Source organism: Plectrocnemia conspersa, unplaced genomic scaffold (genome assembly GCF_051122295.1).
Source record: "Plectrocnemia conspersa isolate PC_06_02 unplaced genomic scaffold, ASM5112229v1 ptg000006l, whole genome shotgun sequence".
In the NCBI taxonomy this organism is placed as follows: Eukaryota; Metazoa; Arthropoda; class Insecta; order Trichoptera; family Polycentropodidae; genus Plectrocnemia; species Plectrocnemia conspersa.
The window spans coordinates 10,680,425-10,703,515 of NW_028277170.1; the positions used below are offsets into that span (position 1 = coordinate 10,680,425).

The following is a 23,091-nucleotide window of genomic DNA, read 5'->3' on the forward strand; positions in this document are numbered from 1 at the left end:
ACTTACCCACGAGTCCTGAGAGTACCTTCTGTAGCGGCCGAGGACTCGCCCATGCGTCCTGCGTTATGCGTCTTCTTTTATTAAAAATACACTATGATACAATACAGTTTACCCCTATATTATAATGCGAGATGGTAGTATACTATTTTTACCTAATATAAAATATAAAATAAATTATATTTTACTTTTATTTTTCGTAAAAAGAGTCGTTTTATCCCACTGCGTCGCAATGCAACGAGCCGTCGTCTATTTTAGTTTGTTATATTCTAATATTTTTGGGCTAGTGTGTTGTTTGGTAACGGTTCTCCAAGCCGCTCCCCACTTACAGTGACCATATTTTTTGCGTTGTGGAATATTATATTTTTATTTATTGTTGTTGTTATTAATAAGTGATAATTTATAGTAAAAGTTAGTTAATAATAATAAAAACAGTGAATTGCGTATTTACAAAAATAGTTGAATAATCATTAAAGAAATTTTTGAAATTTGACAACGTTGATTAGTGCACGATTTTTTTTGAACGATTTAAACGATTTATAAAAAATATCCATTTATAATAAATAATAATTTGCACTCACTAAATTTTTTAGCGTCCATTTTCTGCGTACAACCGTTTCGAACACATTTATTTTCATAATTACACTGAGTGATACGTGTAAAAACATTTGTCATTATGAAGAAAATGAACTGAATGAGTGCAAATTTGTCACACGCGGTCTATGTTCACGTACACTTGAATTAGAATTACTTTCGCACACATCACTATGTTCACAATCACTGGGGGCGTTGGACAGCGCGTCATCAAAATTTTCCAAAAAGGTTTAATTTCTTTCGTCCATTTTGCCGTGATTGAAAATAAAATTTTTAAATCTAAATCACAATCACGAAAGATCACAGACAGAAGAGCTATTTTTGCGATACGTTTTGACAGATAGTTTAGAGGAGACTAAATATACTGCATTACTTCGATTATAAAATGCATTTTTTTATCTGTGTGGAATTCCCGAATTTGGGAATTCCACAATAAAAAAAGTGTCATATACCCTAATAGATGAATTCTTAAAAGGTATGCACAAGGTAAGCTGATAAGACGGGACAGGTAGTGGCGATTTACCCTTTAAGAATAACATTGATTGTAATTTAAAGTAAATATTCAATATTATATTTGTAAACAAGTTTTTTTTCGTTATATCACTTAATTATGCGGCCCACGTATTTAGAAACACTGGTTAAATGACGTAATTACAATATATTTATGCAAAAAATCATAAGGAAGCTACAATTTAAATTTCGATAAAATTTATTATTTGGTTTACAAGTTATAGGGAATTTACTAAAAAAGGTGATTTTTTGCTATTATTCCGCGAAATCTCCCGGCCACCAAGGAAAGTTCGGCAAAAAACACCGGGCGTTAAGCTGGTAAAAAATATAGTGCTTAGATGTGTTATAAGATTAAGAATAATAAATTAACAATAACATTAGATAAAATCGTAAACTATTTTTTTTAATAATAATTTCTTAAAGAAAATATTATCATAATATTTTTGTGAATTGCTAAACACCTTGTAGTGTATGCGAATATTGTGGGCTGATCTAACTTGTGTTTCATGTAAATAACCAATACAAAATTAAGTAGAAAATATCTTTCCTAAGATTAGAGCCAATCTATCTATCGCAAGTGCAGGTAGTAAATTGTCAACAATGAACCTTTTAGAAATGGGTGTTGGCCTTCGCTCAAAGCATACAATATAATTAGAAAGAAACTGTTCTGAGAATTTATGTTTGGTTTTTTGTTTATATCACCTATATAATACCAAATTATTATTATGGAAAGAATGAAAATGATGAATATAAAATATATTGAAAGCATACATGTTACTTTTAATTTATTTAAGTGCAATAAGCAAAATATTTTTAGTGAAGTGTACCGTAAATTCATTTCGTGAGTATGGGCATATTATAGGAAATTTACTGAAAAAGATAATTGTTTGCCATTTTTCCGTGAGATCGTCCGGCCACCAAGCAAAGTACGGCAAATAAATACCGGTCGTAAAGCTGTTAAGACAGCTCTGTCAAATCGCATATATTTGTATCGCTTCTTAAACGCACCTCCGAAATATGTTTACGCCTTAAAAGAGAAACGATCCAGATGGTCACTCCGGCGATTAGTAACCGAAGATTGCAGGAACAATATTAATGTTCGCAGAGTATAATATATTAGTGAAGAACGTCTCGGAACAAATGTGCTATTAAATAATCCGTACAATATTTCTAATGAATGTCACATATCTCTCTTCCATTGCTGTGCACGTGGCATGCCTTTTGATTTATTTTTTATGAAGTGGTTGTTAATATGCAGGTAGGTAAAATTCTCACAAACAATAATATATAAAATGTCTGATTAGAAGGTCATATAAACTCTACTGCACTACAGTGCATCTGTAACAACTACAGCGCGTTAGGAAAATAGTGCGTAAAAAACATATTTTTTTTCGCATTAGCAAACTCTTTAGGGAAGTATCCTGGCTCGAATGGATATTGTTCGCTTTCTCTCTAAGCCATCCATTTATCCCCAAGTTTAGTCATTAACCCATCGCGTTAAGTTAATGCCCCCAAAGACATTTTCTCTTGTCAGCTTCATAGCTCCGTTTGCACTGTTGTTTACGGAAAATCCTTCGAAAACAAACGTATCATACATACATTAAAGACAAAAATAAAATCGATATCGTTTGTGCTATACGCACGTACAAAGTTGCTCCAAAGACTGAGAATATATATTTTTACCTACATATATGCATATATACAATAAAAATAAATGAAGAAAAAGTGCCATTTTTATTTTGCTTCAAATAAAAAATGACTACATTACGGTTTTTGTTGCAATGTAATTTTGATTTATATAACTATAAATACAAAGTTTTCTTTAAGAAACAGTTATATATGGTATTTTAAATTCATTTTTAAGAGATTTTTTAAATGACCATTTAACATAATAATAAAATTTATCTTAAACATATTTTTTAAATTGTATTATTAAAAAGTGGTCATGTTTTTTAATTCATATTTTGATGAACTAGAATAAAGTATGTGGTATTTTATATAAATATTTTAATTTTATCTATGTAGTTGTTGCGAAACCCTTAGCTTGTATCCCATACATATTTATCGGATTTAAAATTAGTTTATATACAATTATAAAGCAAACTAATAAAAAGTAATTACCCATTAGTCAATAATGTTATCTAATTCTACATATATTAACAACAAATATTATTTTGTTTGATTGACTTTTTTATACAAACTATTAGGCGTTTTTGTATTCTTCGCAGATATATAATACGTATCTGCATCTTTGAAGAGATACGAGTAAATAACTCACTAATCCTTTCAAAGCACACATAATGTAACCCTTCAGAGTGAAAAGAAATTCAACATACCAATTGAATCAAAACTCCATTCAAATAAATACTATTTTATTCACATTATTAGAATGTATTTTTCCGTTATGCCAAATATTTGACCTAGGATCAAGGTTCGTTTTAGATCCCTATTCCCATCTCGGCCGTTACGCTAACTGTGACTGACACACCGAATTGCATTGACAACCTCTTTGGTACAAATGTATACGCATGTATGCGTAACCCGAAGGACGTTATTCGAGTGAAAACCCTCTCAGGTGCGTACATCGGGGTTTGTTGTCGCTTGTCCGTGAGCTTCTTAGGAAACATGTCCCAGGAGATATGCCTAGGGTTTCCTCAGAATCGGGACTGATTCTATTTCACTGCTGTATAAATTTAGGGAATATTCTGAATGTACACATACTTGTGTAAAATACATTGCATTACCGTTTTACAAATTTAATGGTAAATAATACAAAAGCAAGCTATTTATTTATTTATTTAAAATTAATTTAGAGCAATTAATTAAAATATTACAATTAAAAACGTATGTATTTACACCTAAATAAAAAGTAGTAAATACAACAAAAAGTGTTATACAAAATGCAGTTGCGCAATGATATATAAAATATTTATTTTTATCTCGAATAATTTATTAGTAATAAAATGATATTTACAATTATATACTGTATTATTATATTAACATTATATATTACATATATTTATGTTTATCAACATTTTTTAACAATTTTCATGGAAAATCGAGAAGTTAAATATAAATTTGCATTTCTTATGGAATAAAAAACGCCAAGAAAACAAAATGCACAACTTAAACCTTACTGAAGTATTGTTTCGTTTTGTCTTCTTTTGCTTAAAGATAGTAAAAATGTATGTAATGGCGATTATATATAGTAATGAGCCATAGTATAGTGTTCATTATATACTTGTATAATTTTCTGCTTTTTAAAAATGTATTAAATGTTTTTAATTATTTATTATTATACAAAAAGAATATAAGTAAATGCAACCTTTAGTATTAAGAAGCTAGCTGCATTCTTAATATTGTTCGAATCCATTGCCATTAACCGAAAATTTGATTTAAATTTGATTAACAGATTTACGCTAATTTGCACATTAAATAGTGCAGGATTATTATTTTTCACGACAGCTTAATATATAAATTATTTAAGTATAAACCCCCTTATTATATTAAAAATATAACACCACCTAAAATAGAACTGGAGTCCAGCAGGATAGTTTGCTTGGATCATTCCTCTTTATTGTATTGTATATTTTATAAACTTTAAGTAGTGAGTAAATTTTACGATTTTTTTTCATAATTATTTCTGTTGATATTTATTAATTATATTATTATAGAAAAAAACTACTTTTTCTTAACTTTGATTTATTTTACTATTTTTTTGTTTTATTATTATTTAATAATTAATATTACCACTTTTCTATTATTTAATTTCGGTAATTTATTTTACATTTATTGATATTTTGGATTTTTTCTATTTAAATACAGAGGCTTTTAGTATTTTTTATAAAATTATTATAAACTATTATTTGTTGTGTTAATTTATTTCGTACTCTTTAATTAATTGGTATTATTCTCTATATAAATCATATACACTAAATCATATATAATATAAAGTTTTTTTATTTATAATCGGTTATAGATGACCTCAAAACAGTAAAAGATCGAACGCCGTACATGTACGGCGATACTCCTCAAAGGGTTAACTACATTTCATTTTTTTTTAAATACTGACTTAACAATGTACGCTGACTGTTAAATATGATAAATTATTAAATATGTTTTAAAAATAATTGTAAAAGTGGAAGTTTTTAACATCAACATCAGTTACGCAAAATCATATCTTAATGCTTTGTTTTGTGTTTTACTTAAACTACATAATCTTGTTATTGTTGATGCTATGGATAATGTCGATATTTATAAATACATTTTTTCTTGATAACTTTCAAGTTTTTTCTCAAAACATTAATAGTATTTGATTAAAATAAACGGATTGTATGCTATATATTATTCCCATATTCACTAATTAAACAGTAATTATTATTAAATTACGTCATACTTTTATCGGTAATGACGAGAATATTTACCTTTTTACTGATAAGTGATTTACAACATATGTATGTTTGTATGTATGTGGGTTGTATAATATAATACAAGGCAACATAATTAACGGCTCCCAATGCGGCGTAGTACCATTAACTTGATTATAAAAGTTTTTAAAACAAAGAGTTTCACATATCGAGGTTAGCGAATATTTTAGTAAAGCTTTTTATGTTAACCACGTAAAAACTATGTACAACAGAATCATTTGTAAGTATATTTTGAAATATATTTATTTCCTAGATACATATAATATTTTTTTTGTAAAGCATTAAATAAACAACTATAATAAAATTTAGAGACTCACACGCGATACGTATTTAGAAAAAAATGGTTTCCAAAATATTTACAATGATGAAATCGTTGATATTGCAATATCAATTGAATTTATAGGAGAAACTGTTTATTGATTTTAAATTATATAACAAGTGCAATAATTTTCGATTCGGTTTCTTCAAATAAATTTATGGAAAACGCAGCGGAAAAGTCTGCGACGGCTGAGATAAGGTTAAGATTACACTGTAGATTATGACACCAACAACTGTGGCCGAAACATCGGCAAACGAGACTATTATATGTACATATGTATATACATATAAAAGTATATTTTTGCTTTATATAATATACAATAATAATTTTAGTAAAACGTCTAAATTATCGTCGAATTTTCTATATTTATTCACATTTATTATTTTTATCGTTTTTCTTCGGTCGTTTCGCCACATTCTACAACTCTTTCTTTTCAGTAGGTACCACGTGAATTCATTTCACATTTATGTATATTTATAGGTAGATAGAATTTTTTTGTTGAACGAAAGACAACGTTCTATGTCGTAATTCGTAAATTTATTCAAAGAAAAAGACCATTTTTAGAAACGAATTTTTTTACGGCTCAGGATTGTTCAAACTTTGCAACTGCAAAACCTTTTTTCATCTCCTATTTACCGGTTATGCAGAAGGCTTGTCATAAAGCTAACCTAATTATGGAGTATTGTATTGTGTTAGCTACTATTTATATTAAATAATCCTGAACTGAGCGTCATTTTCTAATGAAGCAAAAAAATACTTTTAAATGTTTATTTTTGTTTTAATGTTTCAGTGTATAATTTTATTACAAAATATTTTTTTACTTCCTCGTGTACAATGATCAAGATTATTACAACACAAGCTTGCTGTAATTGTTTGGCTAGGTTTAAGAGTTTCGTAATGCACAATCCCTTTGCAATCCCATAATACACACATAATAACTTTTTTAACAGTGAGCTCGGGCTTCAAGATATATTGTTATACTTAACTTTTAAATAACTACTGTCTTCTTTTTTGATTGTAGTACAACACCATTTTATTATCATTCGATATTGAACAAATCATCTACATTTATAAATTATTTCGGGATCACAAAATATATTTTTTTATATTAATTGGAAATATGTAACATGGGTATAATTTCACCACAAAAACATTAATTTAATTGCAGTTATCTTATACAAGCTGCATATTATGATTTTGAGTATTTTTTTTCTCGATAAGTGAAAAACATTGAGAGTAATTTTTAAATGTTAATATTTTTTATTATCTTTTTTTTCTGGTTTACTTTGTGCATAAATAAATGCGTACTGGCGCAAAATGTTTTCATTCTAGTAAATTTTAAAGTCCATAAGAGTGTAACAAATTATGTTGGTACTATGTAGATTAAATAATTCAGTTGGTATTTACACATTTGGAAAACATGCAACTTGGATGTCGTTCTTAATTCTAGCTTTGCTGAAATTCAGAATGACATTTTTAATGTAGGTTTCTTGAGACAAGATAAGTAATGAGGCTTGTTTACTTTATCGTTCTTTATCATTATTGCTAATGTTTGAAGATATAGCGCCCTAATTTAAGATATTTATTTTTATGCAAACGTACATGTACATTTAAAAGGTCATTCATTTTACTCTCGTTTTTGTAATATTTTTTCATAAACACAATTTTAACGCGTAATATTCATTATATTTGTTTCTTTTCCATAATTATTTTTATTGTTTTTTATTTATTATTATTAATATAATAAATATAGAAAAATCAGCGATTCTCAACGTTTTATTGCTTTGATTTATTTTACTACCTTTTACAGTGTCTAATATTTATTTTTTTCCAGTTCCTGGCCAAAGCCATTTACCTGGGTATCTATTAATTGGTTCTCACTTTTATTTATTTATTTTTAGGGCAAAAAAAAAAAAAAAAGTAAAAAAAAAAAAAAAAACTTTGTTTTCTATTACGTTAGCTAGCACTTTTTTTACAAATATTCATGTTACCTTATTAAGGTTTTCAATTAATGGGTTAGAATGATTTTTATTTCTGTCATGGTAATTTACTTTAAGTTTATCGAAATAATCGCGTAAAGTGTCTATTTTTAAATCTTTATGTATATTTGAGTTTCGGACAAACCATTGGGCATTTGTCGCCATTCTTAGCGCAATATTTTGTTGCGTTTGTAGTGATTTCGAATAATTACGACTAAGTATACCTCCCCAGACGGGGGAGGCATATGAAATAACTGGTCGGATGATCGATTTGTACAGGAGCAGTTTGTTTTTTACATTTAGTTTGCTCTTTCTGTTTAATAATGGATATAGACGAGCACGAGTTGTTTTGACTCTTGAAGTTATGTTATTAATATGGGATTTCCATGTTAATTTGGAGTCCAGAGTTAATCCCAAGTATTTGGCTGAATTTTGCCATTCGAGGCTTTTATCGTACATTTTTAATTTAGAGAGATTATTATTAGCATAAGCGTGTTTTCTCCTGCGATTAAACATTACAGCGACGCTTTTGTTGGGATTTGCTGTTATTAGCCACTTATCGAACCACTTTTGAATAGTGTTGAGTTTGTTTTGAAGATGAATTATTGCACGATGGGGGTTTTTATAAGAGCATAAAATGGCGGTATCATCCGCGAATAGGGCAGTAATTACTTTTTTATATGGCTTGGAGGGAAAGTCGCTAGTAAAAATTGTAAATAATAATGGACCCAGAATTGATCCCTGCGGAACGCCTGCCAGAATAGGTCTCGGACTCGATAGATGGTTTTCCAATTTAATTTTAAAGGTTCTATTTTTGAGAAAAGATTCAATTATTTTGACCAGTTCAGATGGAAATTTGTATTTTATAAGTTTAAATAGTATACCATCATGGTATACTTTGTCAAACGCTTTGGCTATATCCAAAAATACTGCTCCTGTTGTCATTTTTTTATTAAAGCCCGACTGGATGTGGTTCACAACTCTATGCAGCTGCTGCGTAGCCGAGTGTTCCGTTCTAAAACCGAACTGTTCATTGGGTAATATTTTATTTTCTATTACATGTTTTAATAATCTACGTTGGACAAGCCTTTCAAATATTTTACTCGCGACGGGTAGGAGGCTTATGGGTCGATAGCTCGCGGGAAGAGTTGGGTCGGTACCGGGTTTTCTCAGAACTATCACATTAGCTTGTTTCCAAACTGTTGGAAAATACAGACAGTTAAATGATGCGTTTATGATATTAAGAAAAAAACTGATAGCGCTAGGAGGAAAGATTTTGAAAGCTTTACTAGGGATGGAATCGTTTCCAGGGGCTTTGCGGTTGGCTAGTGATCGAAGAATATTTTCTAGTTCAATTGACGTTACTGGTTCTATTTGGTTGTGTTTTTTTCCTAGAGTGGTTCTAATTTCTTTTTCTATTTTGTTTTTAAAGTCTACATTTATTAAAGATAAGTTAATTGTACATTGATCTTGGAGGCTATCGGCAATAGCTTCTGCTTTATCTTCTAAAGAATAAACTAGCACTTGTGAAGGAGTCATAATTTTTTTTATATCTACTGGATCTCTGCGTAAAATTTTTGACATATTCCAAAGGGAATTGTCTTCAGGGTTTAGGTCGGTAAGTTTATTCTCCCATAGTTCATTATTGTATTCTGAAATTGCAGTTTTTATTTTGGACTGTAAGCGGTTTAATTTTGATTTATCTGACTTATTCTTAGATTGTTGCCATTTCCTACGAATTTGATTTTTAATTTTAATAAGTTCGCGAATATTATTTGGTAAAGAAATATCTTTGTTTGTCTTTCTTTCGAGAGTAACTCGTTCTATCGATTTGTTTATTGAGCAAGTGAGAGTATTAATTTCTTCTTCTATTTCTACCGTGTTGTTAAGCTCTTTTTGTTCAGGAAGGGTTTGCTCTAAGTAATAAGGGAAGAAATCCCACTGTACTTTCTTTATGTTTCTTCTAATGTTAATATCAAAATTTATTGGAAGGCAAAAAATGACTGGGTTATGATCAGACGCGAGACTATTGTGGACCTCTATATTGCATGTGGGTAAGTTGTTTGTTATGGCAATATCTAAAATATCTGAAACACCCCGTGTTGAATAGTGGGTTGGATCTGTTGGGATTTCTAAGTTTATGTTATTATTATCTTTGGCAAATTTATTTAGCGTTCTACCATTTTTGTTAGTCGCCCTGCAATTCCATTCTCTATGTTTGGAGTTAAAGTCCCCTGCAGCAAAAATAGGTTGCGAATAGTTAAATAAATGTTGTAAATCTTCAATGGGATACGCCGGTTTCGGTGGGGTATATACAGAATGAATAATTATGGGCGATCGAGCATCAGCTTTAACTTCTAAAGTTGTAACTTCAAGCTTATTAAATGTTTTTGTAAGCGCATCATTATGCTTTATCTCGTTTTTAATGTAAATTGCAGTTCCTCCCCCGGCACCGATTTGCCTGTCCGAGCGATAGGTTTTGTAATTAGCAAAGTTAATTTTTATCGATTCTTTTAGGTGTGTTTCGGAAATAAGAGCTATATCTATGTTTTGATCTATGAGAAATTGATTAAGTTCGAATTTTTTATCGCGAAGGCCATTAGCATTCCACGCTAATATCCTTAAAATTTTGCGGTGGTGGGTTTTCCCTTTTTTTTCGCACATCATAATGTTGGCAATAGGTGGGAACTGATAAATTTCATTTTTTCACTTAATTCCATAAACATATTGATTATGACGTCGCGATTGGAGGGGTTCTCTGTTGTCACATTATTGATAGGAGTCACTTCCGGGTTTCCTTTAAGTTTTTCGGCGAATGAGCAGCCGTTTATTTTATTATTAATATGGTTATGGGTTTTTTTATTATCTCGCGGTTTCTTGTAATCTATATTTTTTTTATTGTTTGGGTTTTTAGCACATCCCCCGTAATTCGCAGGATGAGAACCGGCGCAGTTACTGCATAAGGGCTTATCAATTTTTTCCTCGTGGGAGCAATCTCTGGTGAGATGGGGACCGGCACATTTTACGCATGCAGGAGTAGCTCTGCAATTAATCGCAGAGTGGCCGAACAATTGGCAACGGTGGCACTGGAGAATGCCTTTTGGTCTATTCTGCTGCTCCACCGTAATACGCTGGTGCAGGAGATATCCCAAATTGTATATTGATTTATTGTGCTCGCTTTTTTTTAGCGAGACTGCAAATAATAGCATAGGTTTGCTTGACTTTTTATTTTTTAATTGGTTGATGGATTCAACCTCGAACTTAAGCGACAGGAGCTCCTCTTTAATTTCGTCGCAAGTAAAGTCAGCGTTCAGCCCCCGGATGACTACCCGAAGAGGTTTGTCTTCGGTTAGTGTGTAGGTATGAAAGGAGAATTTCCTTTCATCTAGCAAATTAGTAATTTTGCGGAAGTCATCGGTTGACGCCGCAATAATTTTTGCGCAGTCGGTGCGCTGAATAGAGGAAAACGACAAACCATTGTTGATAATGGTTTGTCTCGCCGCTTTGTAATCTGATGGATTATTAAGTATAATTGGCGGGATATTCGCCTTTTTTATTTCCGTTTCTACTATTGGCGGTGTGCTAGGCCGTAGCCTCTTCTTAGCAGGGGACGATTCCCTATTATTCGAGGGATAACGAGTAGTCGAGGGCGCGGTCAGTTTATCAGCGAGAAATTTCGCGGGTGCAGAGGCAGTGTTCAATGTCACTATTCCGGTCGAAACGTTACTCGCGGGTATCGCGGGTGCAGATGCGGTAACAACGATTGGTACCGCGGATACGTTTTGCTTATTATTTTTGTTTATTTGAGAAGAATGTGCGCCTTTTAGAGGCGCAGAAATAACTGCCTCCGTTGCGGACGCGGAAGAAACGGAAGCCGTTTTTTTATTTGGTTTTTTGCCCTTCAGGAGCTCGGCAATTTGCACCTCAAGGTAGATGCGGAGTCGACGTTCCTCAAGGAGTTCCTGGCGAAGGATCTCCATTTCCTCCCTGAGGTTCGTCAAGTCTGAGGCATGCTCACTTACTTGAGTGAACTCCATGCTTAGGGAGTCCACGTCAAAGATTGGCTCCGCCATGACAGAGCCGGTCGGAAGACCGATGAGTCAGCGGGGGAAAACCGTCGTTGGAGTGGTGTGCTCAGAGCGTGTATCTCGTCCGGTAGCCGAAACAAGAATGATTTTACTACCTTTTTTGTATTAGTATTTCATAACAATTTAACACTTTTTCATTATTAAATTTCATTAATTTATTTTAAACATTTCTTATATATTATTCGGGTTTTTTGATATCAATACAGAAGCTTTATATATTTTTTTAAATTAATATAGAATATTTTTTGTTGTAGTAATTTATTTCGTACTCTTTAATTTATTAGTATTATTTTCTATATAAATCATTGACATTAATTGAAATAATTTTTTTTTTTAAATTTAATGTTTTTTATTCATTTTTTTTTTCACTTATAAATGTATGTTTATAAATATCTAAGGTATTCAAAACAGTGAAAGACTGACCGCTGTACATGTACGGCGATACTCCTCAAAGGAAACTTGGAAAGTATCAAATGTGGTTCAAAAGATTTTGTTCCGAGAATTGTGACAATAAATTTATACTTAAAGAAAGAAAATTTATGCTTAAGTAGAAATTGGGTTGTTAGTGAGGATATTAGATCTGCCATCAAAGCAGGCCTTAAATATACGATACAGAAGCTAGCACAAAAACTCTGTTGCCTACAATAAACATTTAAAATATTTAGAAGTGTCTAAATGTGGAATATGGGTACCTTATGAATTATCTGAAAATATATTTTCACACGTGGTTGGATACCATTGATCACCAATTTCAACCCCTAGAACAGGATTACACCCCAATAAGATAATGTAATAAGGTTGATAGGATTGCAGGGCATAATTCATTATTAATTATTTTATTATAGTCAGACAATTACGACAGACACATATTGTGTTTAGCTAGACCGTTTTAAAGAGACTATGATCATTGTAAATCGAGGGAAGATAATTTTACACCAGGAACATTCCGCATGACGTAAGAAGAAGACCATAAAAAAATATTTTTTTTGGTCACTTGTTCCTTACTCACCAGATATTGCTTCAAGCGATTATAATTTTGCTAGATCTCTGCAACGGTTTTTAGGCAAAAAATCCTACAAAAATAGATATAAAAAACAATTTAAATAAAAAGATTTTAATCGGGTAAAAAAAATGATTAACAGGTCGAGAATAATTGTGTACAGAAATGCTCAATATGTAATTGAATCAAAGTATTACACATTTTTTTTTGTCACATTTAACCTGCATCAAAAAAAACGCAGACTTTACAAAATACAATAATAAGCGAATAATCGAAAGACAAGAACTGATCAATCGATTTCAATTTATTATAAATAATTAAGATACATATTCTTTTGATATCCTTTAACTTTGTTTTCTATTATCTTTTATAGGATTCGGGTTTTGAAATAACTATTTTTTTAATATATGTGGTGAGAATAAGGATCCTAATTCTTCCTACTTTACGATTAACTTAGTAAGTCATATGTTCTAACTGTTCTTAATATTGTTATCTGTATCTTGTCTATCAATCATCAATCCGTGATGCTCAAAAATTGTATTCTCAAAACTCTCACGCTGTATTATAATAGTCAATTTGCAATGTGGTTTTTCTAAATCTTAAGCGTTTCTCAGCAATTGACAAATATCACTTTTCAAGATCCGATGCCTGACGGGTTCATAGAAGAAAAGCCGCTTTCGGTATATTGTACGAGAATATCTAGAAGATCCTCCTCGATGCGTTGACATTCTGAGGCGGGTGCTGATAATTTTATCTTCGGTAGGATTTACGGCAGGATTCATGTCAAGCACCCCCAAAACGCAACCACCCTCAACCCCCGTAATTGGGTGCGTGCGTGTTTCGCGGAAAAAGCCAAGGCTGAGCACGAGAGAAAAAGGCCATATAATTTAAAGACTTGCACAATCGATAGACCGCAGCAGCGACGCCCGGTCATAAAGTGAGCAATTAAAAATCTATTAAGCCGATTTTTAGCCTGCGATAACGTTAAACGGCGTACTTTTCTCGGATATATCGGATAAATCCGATGCCTTATTATCTGATAAGTACGCTAGATACGAGGGATGTTTTTTAATGCTCCGACCTTCCATGGAAAATATTTGTTTAAACTATAGCAATGTAAAATTTCAAAACTAAGAGTTAACGATCACTTTAATGTACACAATAAAAATAATGGGCAAATGGTGTTTGCTAAAAACGAATTATTTGTCCAAAGTTTCAGTATTTTTCACAATATGATATTTTAGCTACAGAACGGTCAAGAGAGTCCAATAAACATGTTAAAAAATCAACATATTACTTTACACCTCAGTATTGTCCTGACCTTTTTGTTAGATGTGTTTATTTTTGTTTTTAAGATAATATATGTTATAATTTCTTTTTTCTGCAATTATTTAAATCGTCACGTACAGTTTGAATATGATAATTATACGTAAAGTTTTTCATAGGTGCATCTGTAAGCTCCAGGTGTCTCTCTGTATAAATCAAGCTGACCAGGGGATGCAAAGAGAGAAGCGGCTGATTCTGCAATAATCTATGGTCTGTGTTAGGTCGGCCTCCTCTTAGTCAAAATTTGTAAAACAGATCGAGATTGTTCAAGTGTTTATTTTAGGCTTATTTTCAATATTTAGTAGCTCCCCCTCAGCTTTTATTAGAATTGCAACTCTTTTTGCCCTACTGTCAGGTTGACGAAGACAATTTTCTACATTCCATCTGCAATTTTTCTCGCAGAACAATTTTATATTTTCTTTTAATTTTGCCCATAAATCCTCCACAAGATTTAGGTCTGGTAAGCCATTTTAAAAGAGTCAAACCCTTTCTTGCAAAGCAACCCCTGCCTTTTGGGGAACTTTGATACAGAGCTTTTTCTTGCTGGAATTAGTTGGTAGCGTGGTCTGTGCTTTTTCTAATAGAAATCCATTCAAGTGGATTTCAACATTGAAATATAAATATTACTATTCATCGCAAGTATATAGGTTTTCAACCCTGCAGAGCATAACGCTTCCGCCATAATATTTTACTTTGGGTACTACGCAATCAGCTAGATATTATTCTCCAACTCTTCAACACACGTGTACTACACAAAAAAATCAAAAAATAAAATTATTACTTTATAAACTTTTGAATATATTAAGCTTTTCATATTTTTTATAACCATCAATTTAAGTTTATATCTTAAAGTTTGATTCATCAGACTAAATGAATTTTGCCTAATCTTCAGTTGTCCAATCTCGGTGCTTTTAGGCTCATTCTAACTTTCGAGCTTTATTTATTTCAGAAAGCCACGGTTTGTGTCAAGCTTTACAATCTCTAAGATCAACATCGTTAAGCCTTCTTTTCATCGTCCTTGAAAAAATGGATGGCCCTATATACTTGCAAAATTTTCAGCAGACAGCTTTGAAGACGTTCTTTGACGATGCTTAAGAGACTCGCGAACCAACATTCGATCTACCTGAGCAGTTGTCTTTCGTTTTCTTTCAATTTTTGGCTTTAATATGTAAGAACCACATTCGTTAAACCATTTCAAAGCATTTTTGCTAGTATGTCGTAAGCAATTAGTATGTGTACTAATTTCCGATATATTTAGGCAATAATATGCAATCTGCGAAAGCAATAAAATTATATTCGCTCTTTTAGCATTACTTAATTGGCGTTTTTTGACATTTTTTAAATGTTTGTATAATATTCAAAATAAATTAATAAATAAAAAAAATTAAAACAATCAATATTGGCCTATATCACGCAATTGAAAGCGAGACTAAATAATTAGAACTGCAATATTTTTTAAAACTTAGCTGAGCAATTAAAAACGACAAATTCCCTTGTATATGTTTTAAAATTACGGTTAAAACTACCTGCTAAAATATTTCTGTCAGACCCTGCACTTGTAAACAGTTACAAACCATTTTTAGGGTTGCCCCATTATTGTGGCCATGTCTGTATTTTTATTATATCTATCATATAAATTAATTTATAGCAATAATTTATTTCTATATATTTGTTATTACTTGTTATTTCAATTAGCTCTCGATGCAATTAATCAGGATGACGTTCGTATTGTCGTCTCAGCTCGTCTTCGGGGCATCTTGCTGGAATTAATTCTGGAGTAGTTGCAATAATTACTAATGTCGTGTCCCACTTTGAGACTAGTTTAATTAGTTTAATTGGACGCGAGGTCGTCTCCCACCATTGGAATAAATCTATATTTGGAAGCGATTAGAACTTGAAATTGCAATTTAATATGTTTTTATACTAACTATCGGTATTATTGGGCTTACTTTTTTTGCTAAACTGTTTAGAATTATTTATTTGTCTACTTAGTATAATAGGGGACTTATAACAATTATGACAATCGGTGGGTCTAATTCGTAAAGGATTAAATGTAGTAAATGAGCTTTGCTAAACCCTTTAAGGATTGATATCCTTATTTGTATCCAGCCTATCGATAGAAAAGAGTAGCTTTATATAAATATATTATTTGTTGTTTTTAAAAAGGTAATAAAAAACTATTTTTGAAAATGCTATGACGATCAAATTTAATCTTAAAGTCTAATAAATTCTAAGGGTTTAGGTTAAAACTGCTTATTTCGTGAGTTATATTTGTAAAATAATAAGATTGCCTTAACTATACAGTTATTAAAATTAAGACAATCATAACATGTCAAAGGAAAATAATACTGTAAAATAGACAGTACCACGATTTTCGAAATAAATTTGCACAATTTAGAAGCGTAATTCCAAAACTGTTATTCTTCAAGAATAGTATGGTTATTGACAGCATCTGAACCACACGCTGGAGGTCCATCATTCTTGTGTGGAAGAGTATTGCGAACTCATTTCGAGGGGCAAGGAACTCTCGGTGGTATGCAACAGAGCAATAGTGATGATGGCGTTATGGGCGATTCTCGAAAGGAGAATCTATAGCAATGACCATACTGCGTGCTAACGAGGGCCCGTTCACTAACGCTCTTAAAAATATATATTACTGCGGAAGCTGTGGACCACTCTCTGGACGTAAAAATCCAGCAGCCCACCTGATGGAGATGGATTCGTAGGGCCCCAATACGAATGTGCTGGTAAAAGTGTTTGAGCTTGGTCTAGCATTCACATGGTGCTCGGGATAAGATTAGAAATACAAGTACCTGCTTGTCCAGGCGCTTGTGTAAGAATCTGTTCCGGTCATGTAATAGGGCAAGCGGTGGTATTGGTATGGATGAAAATAGTGGTCTCTCTAAGCACTTTTCAGTAGTTAAAATAAATGCTTAGCGACTTACAACTTTCTGATACAACTCAGTGAATCGTATTCCAACGCTCCAAAGAAAGGCACTAAGATACAATAACCATTTAATAAAGCCATTTCAAGAACTATTTCGATTAATAAGGAGTATTTGGTTATTCGGGAAATCCAAATTATAGATCCTGATTCAATAATGCTGCAAACTAATGTGTCATAGAAAATGCAAATAGCTAACGGATTGTTGGAGTGAAACCGATTCTCATAACAACGCCGAGCATCACAGACGTATGGAGAGAACCTTTATTTTCTCTCAAAAGTGGTCCTAAGATCTTTTGTGAAAGTTTTTCTTGATAAAACGTTTCCACTGAAATCGTAAGAATAATCTGATGGCAAACGGGATCGATAAAATGACACAGTATGCCATTTTCCGGCACTAAAGGACAGACGCTTGACGGAAGCCTGTCTCCATAGAGAATCTAAATCACTTTATATACAGGATATAGAGAAACGGCCCGAACAAATTTCCCTGAGGAACTCCAGCTAGAATTTTACCCGGTATTTAGCGTTCATTATTTAGTAAAACAACATAGCTTTTACTTTTCGTAGCTCGGGGGTTTTGTAATACTATAGTTTATGAATCAAACCATCATACTATACCGTGGCAAAAGCTATTTCTATATCTTACATTAAAAGTCTCTTTTTTTAATAAAATGCCTTCATCATCAGCTTTATTTTGATTTTTTAAATATTGATTATATATAAGACAAGATGAAATTTAGATTTAATATAAAGCAACCAACGGAAGACAGGTCTTAAGTATTTTATTTTTATGATGCTCTTTAATATATATACAATTCTTCGTGTAAACGATTCGGCAAATAAATTGTTAAATCGATAATTTTATTTATATAAGCAGTAAACTGATTCGTGGAAAGCCTAAATAAAACTTTTAAGCGTATCGAGAGTAATAAATTGCTTATTTTTACTTAAACATATTATTTAAAAATCGAGTTTTACAGTTTTGCGTTCTTCACCAGAATTATATGATATATACATATATAATTTTATTATATATACATATATAATAATGGAAATGGGCTTGCTATAACCAATTGCCTTTCAGTGTAAAGAAATGTCACACAATTTCATTTTCAAGGTCGTTAACGCCGGCAAAATATTCATACCACCTAGGCGGATATTTTCTGGTAAGGTTTTCTTCAACTAAGGATTTAGGAGTGACTTTCGAAGAACGTTGGAAATTTAGCGAGCACATTGCAGAGACTCATAGCAAATCCTTAAAAATGCTTGGTTTTATCTTGAGAAATGCGCTTTACTTCAGGAATACTTTAGTATTGCGCACTCTTTATGATACTCTAGTCCGCAGCATACTAGAAACTAGCTCCATCATTTGGATCCCAGGCGTAATGAATCAATGTAATGAATTGAAGCTGGAAAAAGTACAACGTAAATTTCTTCGATATTTATACTTGAAGGAATACGGGTATTATCCGTTCTTGTTTCCCAGTGCTTTTATTTTAGGAGCCCTGGGATACGTTTCTTTGTCGACTCGCAGAAGTGTTTATGTAATTAAACACTTCTGGAAATTGCTCAAGGGCATCGTAGACAATCCTTTAGTGCTCGAGCAGCTTCAAATGTGGGCTCCTGAAGGTGGATATAGTTCTCGGTCGCGTCCACTATTCTTGCCTGTTAAGTGTAGAGCTGGAGCACTTGCCAACTCTTCTCTGGCCAAGGCTATTTATCTGCTCAATTCTGTCCATAGTAATATTGACATTTTCTCTTGCACTTATGGAGTTTTGGTTTAATTCGTATGGGACAATGCACACCTGTTGAGGTGATTTGTGTCTGTTGTTTTGACTTGTTTATATTTGTATGTATTATGATGTATTAGTACTTTTGACTATCGTGACGCATTAGGTTTGCCTGTCAGGTCACGATGGTTATAATTTTAATAAATAAATAAATAAATAAAGTAATTAATTAATTAACTGAATTTAAATAACCACTAATTTATTATACAATTAGACAATTGCTAAAAAATATCTTAATGGTTCATTAATATAGTCTCATGGTTATGATTTATAAACAACTCTTACGAACCCATTGTTTTCATATAAAACGCCTACCTGACTCGCGTTTCAATTAACGCACAATCTTTTCGTGATTTATGCGTATATAATAAAATACAACGCATAACAAATATTTATGTATAACATTTTGCATTCACAGTGGGTAACTTCGTTAAATTTATGATTTACAATGTGTGTAATATTTTTTAATGCAAATTTTAGCTTCTGAAATTATGTTAGTAAAACGATTGACGTTGATTTGCCCTAGTTTTAATACACACTATGGAAATAAAAAAAAACTCGAGTATGGCCCTTTGACGCGCCCCTCTTTTGACAGTAGGAGCAAACGTGACCCAAACAATGCCGCCAAAGGTGTATAGATTAAACGTTATCCCTTTTAAACCTGTTTACGAACGAAATCGTTTGATGTGTTTGCGACACGCTTCCAACTAGAACGACCTGTATTTTTTTATTTTGCCCTAATTTTATATCGACATACACGCACAATAGTGTTTTTGACTTTCTGACATTTGTCATTTATCGAGAAAATATTACATTTCACGCTATATTATTTTATTTAGAAATGTAGAATTCGTTTTTATTATCTCTTAAAACCATAAACTTATGTGTTTATTTATATACGTATTTTAGATATCTATAACAATAAACCAATCCTAAAACGAAATGTCAGCAACTTTTAAATTCCATTATATTATATACCTTTACTTTTAATAATCCATAGCGGATGAAAGGTAGTCTTAACAAAAGTCTTTTCTGGCACCCAATGTCTTATGCCAAATTAACATCCTTTTTACCAAAAAAATCTAGGACAAAACCTTATATATGTATTTATATTTTATAATTATAGTACATCTATATATTATATATTTTTTCTATTTAATTCCATTTTTTTACGTTACGGGGGTGCATTTTTGTGATGCCCGTTTACCACCACTAAGATATTGTCTTTAAAATTATTGCAGCTTCTCAAAATTTCGTATAAAAATAGAATAACAACTTTTTTTACAGATTTGAGATTACAAAAAAATACAAATAAAATAATAACATATAAATTAAAAATCACACTAATAATAACTTATTATCACAATATTTGTAATTTACACATTTTATCTAAAATCAAAAAATATGTATATTAGAATATTTAAAATAAAAGTAAGAATATAACACATCAAATAATTATTAATACGTTCGCAAATCTACAAGACAGTATTTTTTTACATTGGAGTCTATGCACCAAACAAATTAATTTATTACTCTCATTGCACCAAATTTTCTGCCCTGGCTTCTAGGGCAAAAACATCTGTTTCTTGTCCCTCGAGAGACATATTGACTAAATGTTGAATTAAATTTTTTCAAATATTCATGATCCATATTTTAATTATATTTTATACTGAAAAAATATATATAAACAAGAATATGTACTACGATAAAAATCTATAAATATGTATGTACATACCTAAATATAACTGAAGAACAAAAATGGTAATTTTGCTGATTTTTTATTTTATTTGTTTATAACCATTTTATTGGTTTATAACCATTTTCATATTAACAATTTGGTATTAGTTATTGATTGATAAAAAATAAGGATATTAAATAAATCATTGCTGTTTAAGAAAAAAAAACTATAGAACCTTTTACAATTTTAACAAAAAAAGATATGAAAAAAACAATAAATTTATTGACATCCTATGCTTTTATTTAAATATTATTAAAATAAAATAATAAATTAGATTTTGCAAAAAGTAACTTTTAATTGTTCGTATTTAAAGGCGAATGTACATTTTTTTAAAGAATAGTATAAAAAAGATTATTATATATTATTTTTGTAAATTTATTTAGAAGGACTTGTAATTTAGAAAAAAATAATATTAATTCACACTAGACAGGCGTATGTTAAAATGAAGCTAATTAATTGTTTATAGATCAAAATTTATTATAATTTTTATTAAATATCAGTGACAACACGTACATTGATAAAAGCGTATTTTTTTCTTTCGAAAGTCTAGTCTTATGAAAAAATTTACATAACACTTAACGCTATAATTATTTTTGTAGATTTGCCAGTCTTCTTAGATTAACTGTTTTTTTGTATTATTTATCGGCACTCTGGAAAATATTAAATCGACAACTCTTAATTTAAATAAATAGTCCATTATTATATTCAATAATATAATAGCTACAAACATTTATCAAAACTTTATCAGAAAACGGTAAAAATAGATCTCCATATTTATGTTAAAATATTAAAATGTATTACATATAATATTGTTATTTATCATTTTATTTTTCTGTTTCAGATATTCTTCATAAAAATCGTCTACCGTCGCGGAAGTTGAGTGAGTTGTGTCCATGTTTTAATCATTTTAATTTTATTATCTCGAATTGTGTCAACCGAAAAAAACATACAAATTGCCACAATGGTTAACGGTGCGATAAAATAAAAATATGATAACAGAGATTTAATTATCAAAGCTTTTAAATTAAATGAAATAAATAAAAGCGTTTTATAATATTTAATATTAATTAACTCACATAATGAGTTAGTTAATTGTGAAAACCTTTTATCTGGATTTTCACGACGTTTTACTAATTGCGTATTTTTTTTCTAGTGAAAAGATCGTACCAGATTAGACAATTAAAGTAGGTAGAGACGACGAGAAAGAAAGCTAAAGAGAGTTTACTCATTTCAGTAATTGAGTGAATTTAGTAAGTAAGAGTCGAATCGACTGTCTTATCTACGTCTAAGACTTAATTTCTTTTAACGAAGTTTTTAGCGGTAATCTTTGCATAGGCAAACTAACTGATTTTAGCTGTTTGATGCGATCATATAATACATTAAATGTAACTTTTATTAAAAAATATTAAACAATGTGTGTATTTAAATGATTAAAGCACTAGTAATATTTATTAAATTAATTGAAAAGCAATATTGCTTTATTGTATTTAAATTGAATCACGTAAAAAAAAAGTTTAAATTTATATGAGGGCAAAATAATATATTATATTTCATTTATTATCGATATTAATCATTATGTTAGTCGTTAGGGGTCACATTTAGCTAACCCGCATTAATTGAATTAATTAAGGGGTTAAATTTAGTGCTATGTAGTAATTATAGATTAAATTGTGCAAATCCGTACTAAATGAAAGCACGTAATATAATACGAATTAATTCATAACCTTACAACCGACAACATATTTTCAAATTGTATTTTTTTGCTTCAAAAGTTTAGTAATTTGATTTATATGTAAAATGATATTTTTCCAAAAAAGTTCCGAATATAAACTTCACGATCGTGTCTTTCGAATGCGGTGGAAGATTCCTTAATTTTAAAATCCAGGTTGATGTAATCTTTACTGATTTTCAGAAATCATTCGATATTCGAAGTTTGTCATAAGGAACTTTTTCGAAAGTTCATCAACTTCGGTATATCGAACGGTCTAGTTAGCTTTTTTCGAGTTACATTAGTCACTGCCGTTAGTATGCGAACTATTGTATGTAATCGGCGCTCTAATTAGTATTTCGCTCATTCTAGAAAACCACATCGATTTACTGTATGTACTCTGCTCTTTTTGCTTTTAATCAACGACATTCATGCGGCAATTAAATATTAAAATGCTGATAAAGTGTATCAGAGTATTCGAACAAATTTGGATTGACTCTTTTTACAGTCATATTGTTAAATTTTTCAGATTATTTTGCCCGTCAGAATTACGAGATATAATGAAATGAAGTATATTGTATTACAAATATAAAATATTCCCCGTTACAATTTTTATTTTAACTTTTTCCATTCTTTAATTCTCTTTTTTTATTACTGTTGTATTATTA

General features: G+C 30.9%; 1 protein-coding gene across 1 annotated transcript in view; it reads left to right on the forward strand.

Moving 5' to 3' along the window:
• The window catches only part of LOC148234210 (uncharacterized), a 367,579-nt gene that overhangs the window by 71,867 nt on the left and 272,621 nt on the right, over positions 1-23,091 (forward strand). The window contains exon 2 of the mRNA XM_088188112.1: positions 21,557-21,595. The gene's annotated coding sequence lies outside the window, so the exon portion shown is untranslated. The remainder of the gene's footprint in view (positions 1-21,556; positions 21,596-23,091) is intronic.